The following is an 18719-nucleotide window of genomic DNA, read 5'->3' as shown; positions in this document are numbered from 1 at the left end:
GCATCAAGTTGCTATAGTAGGTGCTGCATGCAGGCATCAAGTTTCTATAGCAGGTGCTGCACATAGGCATCCAGTTTTTAGAGCAGCTGCTGCATGCAGGCATACAGTTTCTATAGCATGTGCTGCATGCAGGCGATCCAGTTTCTATAGCATGTGCTGCATGCAAGCATCTAGTTACTATAGCAGGTGCCGCACGCAGACATCCAATTTCTATAGCTGGAGCGGCATGCATACATTTAGTTTCTATAGCAGGTGCTGCACGCAGGCATTCGGTTTTTAGAGCAGGTGCTGCACACAGGCATTCGGTTTTTAGAGCAGGTGCTGCACGCAGGCATCTGGTTTCTATAACATGTGCTGCAAGCAGGCAATCCAGTTTCTACAGCAGGTACTGCATGCAAGCATCCAGTTTCTATAGCAGGTGCTGCACGCAGGTGTCCAGTTGCTATAGCAGGTGTGGCATGCAAGCATCCAGTTTCTATAGTAGGTGCTGAATGCAGGCATCCAGTTTCGATAGCAGGTGATGCACACAGGTATCGAGTTTCTATAGCAGGTGCTGCACACAGGTATCCAGTTTCTATAGTAGGTGCTGTATGCAGGCATCCCGTTTCTATAGCAGGTGCTGCATGCAGGCATCTATTTGCTATAGCAGGTGTTGAATGCAGGCATCCAGTTTCTATAGCAGGTGCTGCATGCAGTCATCCAGTTTCTATAGAAGGTGCTGCATGCAGTCATCCAGTTTCTATATCAGGTGCTGCACGCAGTCATCTAGTTTCTATAGCAGGTGCTGCATGCAGGCAGCTAATTGCTATAGCAGGTGTTGAATGCAGGAATCCAGTTTCTATATGTAGCAGATGACATTTGGGATCAAATGTCACACACATTGTAAATTTAGTTTTTGCCTCAGGACCTTACAGTACTGAGGGTTAATTGTGTAGGTAAGCCTTAACACCAGTCTGGCCAGGCCATGATTGATGTTCTGCCTGGTCATGTGAGTGGTGAGGTGCACATGACAGGCTAGAACCAGGCCTGGTTGGATGTTTGACTCCGACAGGGCCATACCCAATCAGCAGGGTTTCCGGGCCCGCTGAGGAGTCTGGGAGGGGGTACTTAAGCAGGTGGGGGTCACGTGTTCGGGATTTCCGGAGTTGTTCGAGAGACCCGTGTGGTCTGTTCTGGTTCCAGGACCGGGGTAGCCCCATGAGGGGTCTCGGTCACAGGGTGTTCGACATCCTGCAGCATGTTCCTGTCAGTGGCCCCTGATAGACCCGACTGGTCTGGGGTAGGGATCCCTCTGTTCCCGAGTCTCGGAACCTGCTGGTCCGAGGCGCTGTAACTGAGGAAGGATTCAAAGTGTCCGGGTGTGCTCTCGGCTTGGAGGGGCACCACAGCTCGTGGAAGTGACCGGGGGAGGACTCTTCGGAGGAGGGCCGGCAAGTGGCATCCTGAGGAGTGCCTGGTTACTGAGTTGGGAAGGACATTGGCGAGTCCACACTTTTCCAGTACCTCAAAGGAAGCCGGGAACGTTCCAGGTACGGTTGGAAAAAGGTTCCTGTTCATCTTCAGTTGATTGTTCAAGTTTTGAGTCAATGTGCTGACTGCCATGACCTCTGGCTAGAGGTCTGGTCTGACCTTGAAGTATCCAGTTGCGAGTGGCTACTCTCTGGGTGGAAATAGACACTTTGTTAAACCTGCAGTTCTTCACCCGTGCCCTCTGTTCCCAAAGAGACTGTGTTTTGTGAAAGTTCTACTGCAAAATAAAACCTTTTGAAATTACTTTATCTGTGTCAGTGTACAAGTCATTGGGTATCAACCCTGGGAACCCCTAGACGTGGAAGAGCAGGCCAGGAGAAGGTAACCAGTAAGCCCATTCAGTGAAGGCTGCCCTGCAATGGGTTATGGCCACTACATATAGCAGGTGCTGAATGCAGGCATCCAGTTTCTATAGCAGGTGCTGCATGCAGCCATCTAGGTGCTATAGCAGGTGTTGAACGCAGGAATCCAGTTTCTATAGCTGGTGCTGTATGCATGCATCTAGTTTATATAGCATGTGCTGCATACAACTAGGGTTGCCACCTGTCCGGGATTCACCCGGACAGTACGGGTTTTGAAACATGTGCCCGGGTCTCTGACCACCTGAGACCCGGGCACATTATTCATTTCAGACCCGTCAGTGGCTCCCTGCGCGGCCGTGTCTCCTCAATTTTCGGTCCGCAGCGGCGTAGCACTGCTTTATTTCAGCTGCTGTTCAGCTGTCAGTGCGGGACGGGAGTCGGACACAGAGGCAGAGGCGGAGCCTCCATGGTGCTCTCCTCCAATCCTCTGGCTGGCTGCAGAAGGGACAATGAGTTGGGTGGAGCTTCCCATTCACTGCTGCTCTGAAATGTGTGCAGAGATCGCTGGGACTGCAGACAAGCTTGTAAGGTACGTTTTTTCATTGTCAGGATTTCATAGTATTCTCACCTCTCCTCCCCCCACCATACACTATACACCCCCCTCCTGCCCCACCATACACTATACACCCCCATCCTCCATACACTATTCATACACCCCTCCCCCCACCATACACCCCCCCACCATACACTATATACACCCCCCTCCCCCCCACCATACACTATACACACACCCCTCCCCCCACCATACACACACCCCTCCCCCACCATACACTATATATATACCCCCCTCCTCCCCCACTATACACTATACACCCCCCTCCTCCATACACTATTCATACACCCCTCCCCCCACCATACACCCCCCCCCCACCATACACTATATACACCCCCTCCCCCCCACCATACACTATACACACACCCCTCCCCCCACCATACACTATATATACCCCCCTCCCCCACCATAAACTATATACACCCCCCACCATACACTATATAACCCCCTCCCCACCATACACCCCCCACCATACACTATACACACACCCCTCCCCCCACCATACACGATATACACCCCCTCCCCCACCATACACACACCCATCCCCCCACCATACACTATATACACCCCCTCCCCCCACCATACACTATATACACCCCCACCATACACTATATACACCCCCCTCCCCCACCATACACTATACATACAACCCTCCCCCCACCGTACACCCCCTCCCCCACCATACACTATACATACACCCCTCCCCCACCATACACCCCCCTCCCCCCACCATACACTATACACACACCCCTCCCCCACCATACACCATCCATACATAAAGTCCCCCCCTATATACTGTTCTTCACTCCCCCAGACACCATCCATATATACAGTTCTCACCGGGTGACACCATCCTCTACTCTACCGACACCGTCCACTGCCCTACCGACACTGTCCACTGCCCTACCGACACCATCCACTGCCCTACCGACACCATCCACTGCCCTACCGACACCATTTACTACCCTACTGACACCATTTACTGCCCTACTGACACTGTCCACTGCTCTACTGACACCATTTACTGCTCTATTACTGACACCATTTACTGCTCTACTACTGACACCATTTACTGATCTACTGACACCGTCCACTGCTCTACTGACACAATTTACTGCTCTACTGACACAATTTACTGCTCTACTGTCACCGTCCTCTGCTCTACTGTCACCGTCCTCTGCTCTACTGTCACTGTCCACTGCCCTACTGACACCATTTACTGCTCTACTGACACTGTCCACTGCCCTACTGACACCATTTACTGCTCTACTGACACTGTCCACTGCTCTACTGACACTATTTACTGCCCTACTGACACTGTCCACTGCCTTACTGACACTGTCCACTGCTCTACTGACACCATTTACTGCTCTACTGACACTGTCCACTGCCCTACTGACACTGTCCACTGCTCTACTGACACCATTTACTGCTCTACTGACACTGTCCACTGCTCTACTGACACCATTTACTGCTCTACTGACACTGTCCACTGCTCTACTGACACCATTTACTGCTCTACTGACACTGTTCACTGCCCTACTGACACTGTCCATTGTTCTACTGACACTGTCCACTGCCCTACTGGCACTGTCCACTGCTCTACTGACACCATTTACTGCTCTACGGACACTGTCCACTGCTCTACTGACACCATTTACTGCTCTACTGACACTGCCCACTGCTCTACTGACACCGTCCACTGACCTACTGACACTGTCCACTGCCCTACTGACACTGTCCACTGCTCTACTGACACCATTTACTGCTCGACTGACACTGTCCACTGCTCTACTGACACTGTCCACTGCCCTACTGACACCATTTACTGCCCTACTGACACTGTACACTGCCCTACTGACACTGTCCACTGCCCTACTGACACTGTCCACTGCTCTACTGACACCATTTACTGCTCTACTGACACTGTCCATTGCTCTACTGACACTGTCCACTGCTCTACTGACACCATTTACTGCTCTACTGACACTGTCCACTGCTCTACTGACACCATTTACTGCTCTACTGACACTGTCCACTGCTCTACTGACACCATTTACTGCTCTACTGACACTGTCCCCTGCTCTACTGACACCATTTACTGCTCTACTGACACTGTCCACTGCTCTACTGACACAATTTACTGCCCTACTGACACCATTTACTGCCCTACTGACACTGTCCACTGCCCTACTGACACTGTCCACTGCTCTACTGACACCATTTACTGCTCTACTGACACTGTCCATTGCTCTACTGACACTGTCCACTGCTCTACTGACACCATTTACTGCTCTACTGACACTGTCCACTGCCCTACTGACACCATTTACTGCTCTACTGACACTGTCCACTGCCCTACTGACATTGTCCACTGCTCTACTGACACCATTTACTGCTCTACTGACACTGTCCACTGCCCTACTGACACCATTTACTGCTCTACTGACACTGTCCACTGCTCTACTGACACCATTTACTGCCCTACTGACACCATTTACTGCCCTACTGACATTGTCCACTGCCCTACTGACACTGTCCACTGCTCTACTGACACCATTTACTGCTCGACTGACACTGTCCACTGCTCTACTGACACTGTCCACTGCTCTACTGACACCGTCCACTGCTCTACTGACACTGTCCACTGCTCTACTGACACCATTTACTGCTCTACTGACACTGTCCACTGCCCTACTGACACTGTCCACTGCCCTACTGACACTGTCCACTGCCCTACTGACACTGTCCTCTGCTCTACTGACACTGTCCACTGCTCTACTGACACTGTCCACTGCCCTACTGACACTGTCCACTGCCCTACTGACACCATTTACTGCTCTATTACTGACACCATTTACTGCTCTACTACTGACACCATTTACTGATCTACTGACACCGTCCACTGCCCTACTGACACCGTCTACTGCTCTACTGACACAATTTACTGCTCTACTGTCACCGTCCTCTGCTCTACTGTCACCGTCCTCTGCTCTACTGTCACTGTCCACTGCCCTACTGACACCATTTACTGCTCTACTGACACTGTCCACTGCCCTACTGACACCATTTACTGCTCTACTGACACTGTCCACTGCTCTACTGACACTATTTACTGCCCTACTGACACTGTCCACTGCCTTACTGACACTGTCCACTGCTCTACTGACACCATTTACTGCTCTACTGACACTGTCCACTGCCCTACTGACACTGTCCACTGCTCTACTGACACCATTTACTGCTCTACTGACACTGTCCACTGCTCTACTGACACCATTTACTGCTCTACTGACACTGTCCACTGCTCTACTGACACCATTTACTGCTCTACTGACACTGTTCACTGCTCTACTGACACTGTCCACTGTTCTACTGACACTGTCCACTGCCCTACTGGCACTGTCCACTGCTCTACTGACACCATTTACTGCTCTACGGACACTGTCCACTGCTCTACTGACACCATTTACTGCTCTACTGACACTGCCCACTGCTCTACTGACACCGTCCACTGACCTACTGACACTGTCCACTGCCCTACTGACACTGTCCACTGCTCTACTGACACCATTTACTGCTCGACTGACACTGTCCACTGCTCTACTGACACTGTCCACTGCTCTACTGACACTGTCCACTGCCCTACTGACACCATTTACTGCCCTACTGACACCATTTACTGCCCTACTGACACTGTCCACTGCCCTACTGACACTGTCCACTGCTCTACTGACACCATTTACTGCTCTACTGACACTGTCCATTGCTCTACTGACACTGTCCACTGCTCTACTGACACCATTTACTGCTCTACTGACACTGTCCACTGCTCTACTGACACCATTTACTGCTCTGCTGACACTGTCCACTGCTCTACTGACACCATTTACTGCTCTACTGACACTGTCCCCTGCTCTACTGACACCATTTACTGCTCTACTGACACTGTCCACTGCTCTACTGACACTGTCCACTGCTCTACTGACACAATTTACTGCCCTACTGACACCATTTACTGCCCTACTGACACTGTCCACTGCCCTACTGACACTGTCCACTGCTCTACTGACACCATTTACTGCTCTACTGACACTGTCCATTGCTCTACTGACACTGTCCACTGCTCTACTGACACCATTTACTGCTCTACTGACACTGTCCACTGCCCTACTGACACCATTTACTGCTCTACTGACACTGTCCACTGCCCTACTGACATGGTCCACTGCTCTACTGACACCATTTACTGCTCTACTGACACTGTCCACTGCCCTACTGACACCATTTACTGCTCTACTGACACTGTCCACTGCTCTACTGACACCATTTACTGCCCTACTGACACCATTTACTGCCCTACTGACATTGTCCACTGCCCTACTGACACTGTCCACTGCTCTACTAACACCATTTACTGCTCGACTGACACTGTCCACTGCTCTACTGACACTGTCCACTGCTCTACTGACACCGTCCACTGCTCTACTGACACTGTCCACTGCTCTACTGACACTGTCCACTGCTCTACTGACACCATTTACTGTCCTACTGACACCATTTACTGCTCTACTGACACTGTCCACTGCCCTACTGACACTGTCCACTGCTCTACTGACACCATTTACTGCTCTACTGACACTGTCCACTGCCCTACTGACACCATTTACTGCTCTACTGACACTGTCCACTGCTCTACTGACACCATTTACTGCTCTACTGACACTGTCCACTGCCCTACTGACACTGTTCACTGCCCTACTGACACCATTTACTGCCCTACTGACACTGTCCACTGCTCTACTGACACATTTACTGCTCTACTGACACCATTTACTGCTCTACTGACACCGTCCACTGCTCTACTGACACTGTCCACTGCTCTACTGACACCATTTACTGCTCTACTGACACTGTCCACTGCCCTACTGACACCATTTATTGCCCTACTGACACCATTTACTGCTCTATTGCGTCGTCCTCTGCTCTACTGACGTCGTCCTCTGCTCTACTGACACCGTCCACTGCTCTACTGGCTGACAGTGTCCACTTTTAAGGTAGGCTATTTTCACTGACCTTTCTTTTATTAATCAAATCATATTTTATGGGTACACTTAATGCTTTTGTTTTATTTAATCATGCCCCTTTAAGTCCCCCCACTGTTAATGCAATTTGGCTATAGCAACTGTTCAATGTAGCACACTTCATTACTACTCTTTTTGGGTAACCCAAGGTATTTTACAATCCTATAGCGTGTGCTACAAAAAAATTGCCATGCACCATGAAAATGTTCGGGTTTGGCTTGAAGAAAAGGTGGCAACCCTACATACAGCTAAAGGCTCCTGTATGACAGCCTAAAAAAGTGCCAAATCCAGTTGCTATGTGATGCACAAGCCACAAAGTAAACATACAACTTCCCTGACTGGAACAAGTCCTTCATTTGTGTCTTATGTTCCTTCACCCAGACACTGCAGCTCACAGTGGACTGCTCTCAGCTCAAAAGGCAGAGTAGCAATTCTGAAAACAGTGGGTATGACTAGGTGTGGCTATATGTTGATTGACAAGGCATAGTTTTGCGAATCAGCAGTGAGTGACAAAGATAATAGTCACACCACCTGCAACATATTTCATGTTCTATTTCTAGGTCCGTCAGATTTTTATAATGAAAAATGATTGGATTAGTCCAGACACGATCGGATTGTCCGACGGACTGATCCCGTCGGACTTATGCCCTGTACACACGGATTCCGACAATTAACCCCGCAATTCCCTGCCAATACTCTGCAATACCCAGCAATGCCCTGCCAATACTCTGGAAATACCCTGCCAATACTCTGCAATGCCCTGCCAATACTCTGCAATACCCAGCAATGCCCTGCCAATACTCTGCAATACCCAGCAATAATCTGCAATACCCAGCAATAATCTGCAATACCCAGCAATACTCTGCAACAGCCTGCAATACCCTGCCAATACTCTGCCATAAATTGCCATACCCAGCCATACTCGGTGATACCCTGCAATACCCAGCCATACTCTGCAATACCCAGCCATACTCGGTGATACTCTGCAATACCCAGCCATACTCAGCCATACTCTGTGATACCCTGCAATACCCAGCCATACTTGGTGATACCCTGCAATACTCGGTGATACCCAGCCATGCTCGGCTGTACTCTGTATGTGGCCATGCTGTTGAAGTCTCACACACGTGTTATCGCTGTACTCAGGAGGAGTAGGAGAATCTATTTTGGGGTGTCATTTTTGGTATGTACATGCTATGTGTTAGAAATATTGTATAAGTGGACAACTTTATGTTAAAAAAAAATGCATTTTAACCACTTCCTGCCCGCCGGCCATCATATGACGTCCTTGAATTTGTGCGGGGATGTCTGAATATGACTGAGTAATTGTCATTCAAAAATGTAATTCAAAATGTGAGAGCACCAAAAGCTGAAAATTGGTCTGGTTATTAAGGGGGTTTAAGTGCCCAGTGGTCAAGTGGTTAAGGTTAAGCCTCTTTTCTTCTAATTTAATAAGTGGTCACGTGTCTTGTTAAACTCCCTTCCGTGAAAAAGTTGTATCCCTATTGTGGGGTCACCAGTATGGTATTTATAAATTGAAATCAAGCATCTCTTCTCCAGAGAGAATACCCTCAGTGCTCGTAACCATTCCTCATAACTACTGTACTCCAGATCCTTTATTAGCTTAGTTGCCCTTCTTTGTACTCGTTCTATCTCCAGTACATCCTTCCTGAGGACTGATGCCTAGAACTGGACAGCATACTCTAGGTGCCGCCGGACCGGAGTCTTGTAGAGCGGGAGAATTATTGTTTTATCTCTGGAGTTGATCCCCTTTTTAATGCATGCCAATATTCTGTTTACTTTATTAGCAGTAGCTTTGCATTGCATGCCATTGCTGAGCCTATCATCTACTAGGACCCCCAGGTCCTTTTCCATCCTAGATTCCCCATCTGTAATGTTGGTTACGAGCCTGGCACTTACCGCATCTATAGCACAGGCATGGCTTCTTTCCACTGGGCGTCTCCTCCCTCCTCCTCGGCCTATTGGAATGCTTCTCCTTTTGGCCAATCAGGAAACAGGTCTCAGATCTGCTTCCTGATTGGCCGGGAGGAGAATTAATGTGACAATAGCGAATAATCATTCACTATTGTCACACAACTGGGAGGGTTTGGGGCAGAGCGCTCTCCCTTTTTTGAAGCCTATTAAAACCCTGATTGGAACCCATGCATCCGATGCCCCGCATGTAGATTAGGGGGTCGGAGGCATGGATAGGTTGGGCGGCGCCCATGTGACCCTAGTGGATGGGCTGCCACTGCTTGCAATCTGCTTTCCATTTAATTTTAAAACTGTGTGCAAGCTACTTAGGTTTCTTCAAACTAATGTCATCAAACTATATCTTTAGGGATCTGATTTTGAGCACCTGAATTCAATATTGGAGAAGTGTGCACACTCTTCTGGCCACATAGTTTATATCTGGTGGCACCACAGAAAATAAAATGGCACAGTAAAAGGTTTTTACATGAAGTACGTTGCAGATTATATTTACTGGTCCTTTAACGAGTGGCTAGTCCTCACAGATACAAATATGCAGCACTCCGACATAATGCACCATCTCACAATATATTCAGAATATAATCTCTTACAAAATTCTTCTTCTTTGAAAATGGCACATATTTTCTTTTCAACACACAGGCAGATTGAACATGAGCCCTTTAAATGTAATATTAACTATTCAGCTGAGCCAAGAGTTTGTATATTCTTCAGCTGATTTGTGTGGTAACATGAATGAAAATCTGCAATTGCATTTTCATCCATTAAATTTACAGCTTTCTGCTAGTGCAGTGTCATATATTGCAGAAATCTTACAACACTAAAACTCAAGATCTGCTCAGTTCTAGCTGGCTATTCCATTTGTTGTTCAGATATATGCTGCCAGCCCACTGTATTCAAATGAAACAGTTATTCATGTGATTCATGAGTTTAGATATTTCCAAATACCAGTAAGCTAAGTGGTATTACATTATTCCAGCAGATGTGTTTGAATTTAGTAAGTTCATCCATAGAGGTTCAAGGTGTGTAGTAGGAAAGGCTTCAAAAGGGCAAAATATAAGTAGGAAGCCTATTATATGTAGCACTGACCCCCGAAGGAGCTGCTGGTTTTATTTGAGCTTACCGTTACCTTACCTGCTTGCTTCTCCGTCTCAGGGGTCCCGTTGGAAAATAGCCCAAAGAATGTTAAATCCGACACTTAGTCCTTTTTCAAAGATTTATTTGGAATAAGCATAAAGTCCTTCAATAGAGAGTCAAAGGGTTAAGGGGAGTTCAGGCACTTGATAATTGCGGGTTAGAGGTATTGGTCAGATCCAGAGGACAAACAGTTCCACAGACTGGATCCCGCAACCACCAGATAGGCCCCTCTCACTTGACCTAGCAGCCGGTGAGATGCTCAAACAAAGTCTCTGCCACAGACTTGTCAATTGAACTAAAGCATTCTTAAGAGATTTAAAGAACTGCCATACAGTACCAGTTTCCTTTCAGCCGACCCAGCAATACTGTATGAGTGTTGATCCAGGTTGCGTCCTCTAACTGGGTTTCCAGGCTCCTCCAGAGATACCAGCCTTGTGCTCGGTCCTCTCCTAGAAAAGTCCTCCCCTGGATCCTCCAGTTTTCTTGGCCTCTCCCCGCAGGCGAGACAGCACAGGACTACCCCTGGATCAGTAGGCCCCAAGACCTTTTTGGGCCTACTCTCTCAGTTACAAAGCCTCTGGCCAGCCAGCCCCGAGACGCAGGATCATGCGACACACCCCAGGCCAGGAGGGCCATGAGGTCGGGATAGCGAACCCTGGAAAATGGACCCCACAAAATGGCATTGGTACCTTAAATACCCTCTCCCAGAATACACAGTGGGGAAACCACTCCCACTGGGCTATTTCCGAGCAAAAGATGGTATTCAATACATCCAGATTGTTGCATTTCCACACTTACTGGCGGTGACAGCGACTTCTACGGTCAAGTGGAAACCAGAGCAAACCCAGATGAACTGGTACAGAAACCAGAACTTTTTGGAAAAATTAGCCTAAGCCCAACTTCAGCTTCAGACAACTTAAATTTGAAAAACAATAGCGTCTGCTCATTAGGAGCAGGGCGCTACATATATAAGCATGTTTTGAGAAATGAACTACATTTTCTCTGTATTATTCAAATTTTTCTTCCTCGTTAAAAATAACCAGGATGGAGCAGAGCCAATCAGGAATGGGCATTTGTAACAAGTTAAATCAACAATTGTGAAGCAGAACTAAGGCTGGTGGGGCTGTCAGAGAATACCACTTAGTTTAGTTTTCCTTCCACCAGTTTTGACAGCTCTATGCTCTTCTTCATCACCAACATTTTCTTTGTTGCTTAATTAAAATCCAATGTCTTGTTTATTGACTCTCCAGTGGCCAGTGCAAATGCACAATTGGCACAAAAAAAAAGAAGCTAGGGCAGCAGGGGAAAGATTTATTTTTTTGGACAGAAGAGACATGTAATGCCCCGTGCACACAAATGGATTTTCCATCGGAATTCCGCTCAAGCTTGGCTTGCATACACACGGTCACGCAAAAGTTCTCTGAACTTTCGACCATCAAGAACGCGGTGACGTACAACACTACGACAAGCCGAGAAAAGTAAGTTCAATGCTTCCGAGCATGCGTCAAATTATTTGCGAGCATGCGTAGGAATTTTTGCGCGTCGGAAATTTGTACAGATGATCAGAATTTCTAATCGGAACTTTTTCCGACCGAAAAATAGAGAACCTGCTCTCAATCTTTTGCTGGCAGGAATTCTGCCAGTAAAGGTCCGAAGGAGCATACATATGGTCGGAATTTCTGACCAAAACCTCACATCGGACTTTTGCTGGTGGGATTTTCAATCGTGTGTACACGGCATAAGGTCTCTTTTACCAATAACTCTACCTCCTAGAATTTTTCTATTATGCCCCGTACACACGATCAGAATTTTGGTCGGAAAAAGCTCTGATGGTTTTCCTGATGGAATTCCAATGGGATTTCACTCAAGCAGTCTTGCTTACACACGGTCACACCAAATTCCGACCGCCAAGAACGCAGTGACATACAACATGTATGACGGGACTAGAAAAAGGATGTTTAATAACCAGTAGCCAATAGCTTCCGTCTCATAGTTGAATCTGAGCATACAGAGATGGACCTGTCCTCCGCCTGCTCAGAGGGGATCAACAGATCGATCCCTTGCTGAGCTAGCGGAGTCTGTCCAATGGATCCGCTCCGTGTGAATCCAGCCTTATACCAGCCTTATACCTAAATGCCCAGTTAAAATACACAGGGTAAATGTGAACGGATATATCCAAATGATCTGTAATTCTCTTAAAGCCATGACACTTCTACCGAACAGCATAGCCAGGTTTAGGGACTCATTTTTCTGTCATGCAATAAAGACTAGTCTATGACCCACCTCACCCTGCCAATTGAACAACAAAGGAGCAGCAGAAGTTTAATAAGGTTACACCTGTGCTCTCCAAGGGTTAAACGGCATTATGCAAACCAGCAGAGCTCAGTTTGGCTGAAAGTGCTGCTCCTGCTTCTTGTAAGAAAAGCTGGAAAAGCAAACAAAAGATATGGCAGTGCAGTGGGTAAGTGGTTACCACCTCCATCTAGCAGCAATAGGGCCGTTGGTTTGAATCCCAACCACGGCACTACTTGCAGAGTTTTTTCTCCCTGTTCATGCGTGGGTTGCCTCTGGGTACTCTGGTTTCCTCCCACACACCAAAGACTTGCTAGTAGGTTAATTGGCTTCAGACTAAATTGGCCCTAGTATGTGTATGTATGACTGTGAGTAAGCTCCTAGAGCACAGGGACTGATGTAAATGTACTATATATATATATATATATATAATATATATGTGTGTAAAGTGCTGTGTAAATTGATAGTACTATATAAGCACCTGCATTATTCATATAGATTTTTTATATCTGCTATGAGTTAATCTCTATTGATAACAAATGGAAGAAAGCCCTTTTGTATTTACATGAACCTGTATTGGGTAACTTATTGGGGTTATGGTCAATTACTCCAAAGGGACCATTGGATCAGGATGACAGTAGGGAACTAGTATTTTCAGAAGGAGTTCAGCCTCTGAATCCTCAGCACAGGTTACCTTTAATAAAATTCTATAGTGTGTAATAATAATCTGCTGTAACCCATAGCAAGCACTTGCCTGCCACCTTTTATCAGTTCTGAGCAGTCATAACAATGAAAAATTATTATTGATTGGTCACCATGGGATCTTGCACATTGGTCTTTGTCTTATTTAATAACACTGATAATGTTTGCTGTGTGCCTGTTTCATTGCCTGGGGATGTCATCTCAGTTCAGGTCTGGAGCATCATTAGTGCTGAGAGGATGTCAGTTATTGCAGTGTTCATGGAAGGTAATAGGGTTAGGTAGAGAGATATAAGCAAACAATGATAACAGCCGTGGGGTGGGCCCCAATTGCATCTATCTGCTGTCACTTTACATTCCAGACAACCTCTATTTTGCAAGCAGGAAGAATTGTAAATCTGATAAGTGCTAGTCTATCGGAATGTACGGAAAGGGTTAAAACAATGCTTCTGACAATTCTTATGCAGTGCGATCTGCTGGTAGAGCTAATCTTTCACAACTGCTAGCTAGGCCTTCCTTTCTATTCACCCCTGAGGTTTGCATCAAAACACGCTGCCCTGAAAAGAGTATGGCATGCAGCGCTTTTATTCAGTTCACATGAACGCAACCCAAAGGTATAATTTGACTTCATAGCAAACAAGTCAAATTCTTTTCATTGGGACTGCACTGGGAAAGAATGGGCCCTTAAGGTAAATGTAAACCCTAAGGCTAGGTTCAAACATATGCAGTTTTGTGAGCCACATTTTATGTGGTCACGGCAGCCCATTAATTTCAATAGGCTGCCGTCCACCCTGTAACGCAGGGAAAAAGTCCCTGCAGCATTTTAGATATTTCAGCCCTCACAAGAACTGCAAGTGCAGTGTTGTTCCCAATGCATGTACAAGATGCATGTACAATTTTTTTCAGTGCATGCAGTGTGCCATTAGGATTTCTCTTGTGTGGGTGGTTGCAGCTTTGGGAACAGGTTCAGACCTGAACTAAAAAAACAACCCATTCAGATGAACCTGGGCTAACTGGATGACATATAACTTTTCAAAAACACTGTGTATTATATACATGTAGCACCTTCTAATGTAGAGTGCTAGGTGTACATAGTTAGTGTTTAGTGTAGGTACCTTTTAGCCTGGCTGAGAGCCAGACTGGGTTGAATCTGGGTCAGTGTGAGTGACCCAGAGAGGCTCAGGAAGCACCTCTGGTACCTTTCCCTACTTGCTGAAACCTTGGAGAAGCTTCCAGAAGAATGGGAAGGAGGTTAGGAGCTGCCTAGAGGATTGCAGAGGGCCCCAGCCAATCCCCAGCAAGTGGGTTGGCAGGGGGTGGGGACTTCTTAGATATTCTGGGCAGGGGGCATTCAGGTGGGAGCTGGAGATGGGGTGCTGAAGAGGCTGTCATTGGCCCTTGAGGGTGCCCCCTAGTCTGGGCTGGGGTGACCTGGGGCTTGGGTGCTGGAGGGATCCTCTATAACACATGGAGGAGTCCTGTCCTTGATGCAAGGGAGCAGGTGTGAGATCAGCAGAGAGTCAGCATGTCCAGGAGATCTTCAGGGAGAAGTCAGCTGGGTGGCTGGTGAGTGTGCAGTCGGGGAGGACTGTGGAGAAGTAGCCAGGTGGGCTAGTGGTAAGGGAAGCTGAAGCCAGGTAGTCTGGCAATGCCTGAAGAGGTGGTGCTGGGACCAGTAGCCACAGGAATGTAGCTGGACAGTGGACTTTTTCTCTGCACACCAAAGGGGCCCACGATCCCTGCCTGTAAAGGACATTTGCTGCAAGATATGACTGTTGTCTTTTTGCCAGATCAATTATTAGTGTGCCAGCTAAGATTTCTGCAAGCAAGTGTGCTGGAGGAAGAGAGAGAGCGAAGAGTGTAGACTTTATATAGGAGAGTTGTCCCTGAAGATTTCTAAGTTAAGTGGGCATCTCATAATATCGCTATCCAAATTTTATCCCATCAATAAAATATAAAAACAAGCCCTGGACTGTTTTTTTTAATCTGGGAGCCTGTGAAGATACTGTGTGCCTGTCAATGCAGGGTAGGGGATCCCTATTCACCAGCGCCTCCTATGTGAGGTGCGCTACATACAGTTGCCATGCTTGTTTTAAACAAATAAAATACCTAGTATACATGCACTAAGGGCCCTTATACATGGGTAGCCAAGGGGAGCTGTAAAAAGAGGCAGCTGATCCACGGTTTAAACCCCCCCCCCCCCGGCTGCCTACCTGAACCCTAACATTATAGCCTGGCAGTGCTATGCAAATGCATCATGGCCTTAACTCTTGACTCGAACTGCAGTTTGATGGGTGGTGCCACATTTTAAACTTGCCCATTGAGATCAGTTTAACCATACTGCAACGGCGAGCCAGACACATTGTAAAACAATTAAAACAAAAAGTAAAAAAACAACTTACCCAAGGTGGAGGAAAGGCACACCGAGACCAAACAAACACTCTTGTGCATTAGTGTGATGTCCGGGTGATCTATTACTCAATGTATGGTTTCTCTGGCCTTGCTGCCCTCCAGGATAGGGGATATCCTAATAATCACAGAAAAAGTAAAGAGAAGAGGACGCATCAGCCTTGTGCATTATCCCAAGCAAATTTATTGATAAAATCAAGGTAAAACTACTCACAAACGTGAAGAAATCTCGCTCGTAAAAGCCAGCAACACAGTGCCACATACAGAGGCAAGGGTAAACCAAATCTGCGTGCAAGCAGTAGTGCCTCCTGATTATTGGTCACCATGGGTTCTTGAACGTTGGTCTTTGTCTTATTTAAAAACAATGAAAACAGCCTTTATATAAGAAATATAGAGGCCGTGGTTTATGACCTCTGCCAAACATGCTAGCTGTTTCTGGCTTTTGAAAGACAGACAAGCATGCAGCCAGTGAAGCCAAAGCAAACCCCTAAGCTTCATACTTATTCAAGCCTGTCACTCAAGGTTTAATATGCTAGCCAGGCAACTAGCATTTTCAGGAGAGGTCAGCCTACATATTTCTTTTTTTCAATACAGGTCTCCTTAAAGCCCATTGTTACATCCTGCCTTGTCTGTAATGATGATGAGTGAAAAATTTGCTGGGTAATAGAGGTCAGCATAAGTGGTTTCAGTGTCAGCAGTCTTCAGACTACTCATCAAAGTTCTCTCTACTTTACTGTCATTATTACAGAATATTTGTTTCCAGAAGCTATTGAAGATCTTTGGGAAATCAGCCACATCCAAGCGAAACCAACAAAATAAAAGCAATAACATTTAAAAAAACAAAACAAATTTAAACACTGTTTAAAGAAATGGAGGCATACTGTCAATCAGGTATATTTTCTTCTCATACCGCATGGTCTTCCTTGGTTTTGTCTTCTTCATCCTGAAGTGTGAGACTCTATTTCTAGAAGAATACAACTACTGTATTTCCTTAGTGATTTTCAAGGGCACCCATCATGAGAAAAATACTTGTGCAACGCATTTTTTCTCATAACAGTTTCCCTAACAAATTAGGGCCCATTTACACTGTAGCATTGCATTTCCACACACCCGCAAAACCGCTAACTTGCACTGTGTTGCATCTAACTTATGTTGCATTAAAGTGTATTGTTCCTTTACAGTCAAATTTGAGAAACTCTGTTATGTGTTCTGATTCACACAAAATACAATTTTTTTTATAACTCTATAGATTGTTATAAAGTTATACATAGAAACTATATAGGCAAGTTTCTGCTACCTTGAATGGATAGCAATGCACAGATAAGGGACAGATGGGGACATTCTGCATTAAAGCAGAAATAAAGTTTGCAATACCTATCTCTCCTTGAACGGTCCGATGTCCCTCACCAGTGTCAGTATCTTCTACCTGGCTTCTTCCGGATGCCAAACTGAGGCCATCTTCAGTGTCCAGCATGGGATGATGTCGCTCCTGCGCATGAGTTGAGACACCCCAACACACAGGATCTGTATTGGAATGTAAACTGAGCTGTGAGCAGGCAGGTAGGTAGGTTTATTTTATTGCAGAAGATAACTATAGAGCTAGTCTCACTAAGTGGCGCACCACGGTCCGGATATATACCAAGTTGCTGTCAAATCTGGACTGCCATACAGGAGTCAGCTTTTCCACCAAGCTTCCACCACTATCATTCTCAGCAGAGTGAAGAGCAGCAGGCTATACAGTTCTGATTGGCATGCAGGAGTGGGACATGCAGGAGCTGCAGTAGTTAACTTTCAAGATAACCAGCAGGTGATTGGTTGCTAGGACCCAGGGTGGTCCTAGCAACCAATCATCAGCTTGTTATGAAGAAAAGTTAACTCAATATACCAAATATTCACAATATACCAAAAACGGGCATATGGCTATTTTTTTTATAACAAAGTACATCAACACATGGCATTTGTGCATTATGGTGCTTGCGGTGAGGGTGTATTCTATGCTACTGCATTAAAGTGCCCTTAAAAGTGAATAGCACTGTATAGTACCATGATATGTGCGCTGCTGTGTGTTGCAGTATTGCACATTAATCACAAACATAAATGTAAATGGGAACTTAGCAATCTTTTTAATTACAAAGATCCACTCTGTCATTTTACATATTCAGTTTTACAACAGAGGAAGGAGCAGCGGGGGGGAGGGGGGCACTGCAAAGGTGAGTTGGGCGATGGGGGGGGGGGGGACAAGCTTTAAAGAGACCCTGTCACTGATTGGCAAAATAACAATGTAGTGTATATTAAAATACATACATACAGCAATCAATGAGATATGTAAAATATCTCACCTTTGCAGTAAGAGGACTACTTCGAAGGTGAGTTGGGTGATGGGGGCAAGCTTTAAAGAGACCCTGTCACTAAATGGAAAAATAACAATGTATATTAAAATACATACATATAGCAATCAATGAGATATGTAAAATAACTAAGTAAAAACAAAATCCCAACGTGGTGAAGTAGTAATTCATTGCAACTCAAGCTGAACTTTTGTTTGGGAGTGAGGAAGGGTTAGAATCAGGCACAGCAGCCCATTTATCACGGGTGCAATTTTCCAGTGCATGCTATTAGGAGTATTGGCACACACACGCATCCAGAACATTTTCTGACTGTGGG

The 18719-nt window shown here is 46.3% G+C and overlaps 1 long non-coding RNA gene across 1 annotated transcript in view; it reads right to left on the bottom strand.

Annotated features, from left to right (window-relative positions):
• Positions 1–18719, bottom strand: part of LOC143963062 (uncharacterized) — a 167448-nt gene that overhangs the window by 17211 nt on the left and 131518 nt on the right. The window contains exons 3-4 of the long non-coding RNA XR_013270872.1: positions 17430–17579; positions 16049–16173 (exon numbers count right to left, since the gene is read on the bottom strand). This is a non-coding gene — a long non-coding RNA (uncharacterized LOC143963062). The remainder of the gene's footprint in view (positions 1–16048; positions 16174–17429; positions 17580–18719) is intronic.

This window comes from Lithobates pipiens, unplaced genomic scaffold (genome assembly GCF_037356315.1).
Source record: "Lithobates pipiens isolate NorthernLeopardFrog02 unplaced genomic scaffold, aLitPip1_a1.2 Scaffold_8, whole genome shotgun sequence".
NCBI classification, from domain to species: domain Eukaryota; kingdom Metazoa; phylum Chordata; class Amphibia; order Anura; family Ranidae; genus Lithobates; species Lithobates pipiens.
Note: the sequence above shows the minus strand (reverse complement) of the source record. Positions and strands in the feature narration are given on the sequence as shown.